The 2,012-nt window shown below is 43.7% G+C and overlaps 1 non-coding gene across 1 annotated transcript; it reads left to right on the top strand.

Annotated features, from left to right (window-relative positions):
• Positions 1–242: 242 nt before the first annotated feature.
• LOC132652074 (U6 spliceosomal RNA) lies at positions 243–349 on the top strand. Its single transcript, XR_009589566.1, has one exon. It is a non-coding gene; the product is annotated as a U6 spliceosomal RNA (small nuclear RNA).
• Positions 350–2,012: the final 1,663 nt, after the last annotated feature.

A 2,012-nucleotide genomic window follows, 5' to 3' on the forward strand; every position in this document is an offset into this window, starting at 1 on the left:
CACAATTTCTAGCTCGGTTGCCTCAACAAATAAGTTTGAAGGATCTCTTTTTTTATTTACATAAAGATGTGCTACACATGTTATAAAAATTTATATGTAAATTATTTTACATAATTAATTTGCAAATTATGTATATAACTTTAAATCACTTAATCTTTTTGTCCTATTAAAAATAAAGGCAGTTTAGAGTTTACTAGAAGAACATTACTTAAAAAGAAACTTTAATTCAAAAATTGTAAATAGTGCTCGCTTCTGCAGCCTATATACTAAAATTGGAACGATACAGAGAAGATTAGCATGACCTCTGCACAAGGATGACACATAAATTCCTGAAGTGTTCCATATTTTTCAAATAGGATGGACATTGGATGTAGGAGCAAACAAGTAGCAGGAAAGGAGCCTACCACAGAGGGCCTCTGAAAGACTCTACCTAGCAGTTGTATCAAAGCAGATATTAAGACTCATAATTCAATCTTTGGCAGAGTGCAGGGAATCATATGAAAGAAGGAAGAGTTAATATGACCTGGAGAGAACAGGAGCTCCACAAGAAACAAATATATCTGGGTACAGGGGACTTTATGAGTCTGTTTCTCCAACCAAGGACCATGTATGGATGTAACCTAGAACATCTGCTCAGATGTAGCCCTTGGTAGCTCAGTATCCAAGTGCGTACCCTAGTAAGGGTAACAGGGACTGTTTCTACCTGATCTCAATGGTGGGCTCTTTGACACCCCCTTCCCCCCTGAGGAAGGAGCAGCCCTGCTAGGCCACAGAGGAGGACTTTGCAGCCAGTCCTGAAGATACCTGATAAACCAGGATCAGATGAAAGGAGAGGAGGTTCTCCCCTATCAGTGGACTTGGAAAGGGGCAGGGAGGAGATTAGGGAGGGAGGGTGAGATTGGAAGGGAAAGAGGGAGCAGGATACAGCAGGGATACAAAATTAACAAACTAACTAATATTAAAAAATAAAAATTAAATTAAAAAAATTATAAATGGGAAACTTGAAGAAAAAGGGCTACATGAGGACTGTGATAATTCTGACTCCAACAGGGGAAAACTTAATGCAATGCTGCTGTCTACCTCAGTTAAACCTCTCTGGAAGCACCCTCACAGCGCATCCAGAGATGTGTTTCTATGGTGATTCTAAACCCCAGCAAGCTGACAATGCAGATGAATTCTTAAGGGAAGTGTCTGCACTCCCCTCTATAGGTCCAATTTTAGCCTCTCTCCAGGGCCTCTGCAGCGATGTCACCAACAGACCAGGCCTTTCCCCTGTTAGTGTGAAGTACCATGGTTCAATAACTTTGCACTGGGCTTCCCAGAACCAAGAAACCATTCTAGATTCTCCCTGTGGCTTCTCCAGCACAGATATTTTCCTGTTTTAGTCCAGCAACTTTTCCAGGCCACAAAGCCAGGATGAATGCTTCATCACAGAGATTTGAGCTAGTCTGATATGTGGAGTAGCCCCCTGTCAAAAACATCTCATGGGAATGACTAGTGGGATTGCCCCAAGTACCACTAGATGAGCTTTGAGTATCCCTGAAGAAGAACATGGACTAGCCATAGAAAACCAGCGAGGTTGCAGTGTTAGCTACAACCTGAGCATTCCAGCAGGAGCTGGGTCTGTCTACGGTCTGGTTCGCGTTTTAACTTAGCTTTTGCGTTGTCCATTCTATTTTGGGAAGTTGTAGGTTTTAGAATGTAGGACTTGGTCGCAGGGTTTTGGGTACTGGGTGCATGACCCTTGAGGTTGTGTTTTTACCCTGGTCTCTCTGAAGGGGTAAGTTCCCGCAAGCACGTGTCTTCGAGCAGCAGTCTGTCCTGGCCTCTCTCTCTCTTGCTCACTTTTCCCCTTTGTCACATACTCTCATCCCCAGGATGCCAGCCCAAGTTCAGAGGGCACATGGTAGTCTTGTGCTTGCTAGAGAGCCAAGGATGACCTGAAGTCCTGATCTTCCTGCCGTCAACTTCCAGGATTGTAGGCATGCCCCACCGTGTCTGGTTCCTGAGGT

This window comes from Meriones unguiculatus, chromosome 1 (assembly GCF_030254825.1).
Source record: "Meriones unguiculatus strain TT.TT164.6M chromosome 1, Bangor_MerUng_6.1, whole genome shotgun sequence".
Taxonomy (NCBI): domain Eukaryota; kingdom Metazoa; phylum Chordata; class Mammalia; order Rodentia; family Muridae; genus Meriones; species Meriones unguiculatus.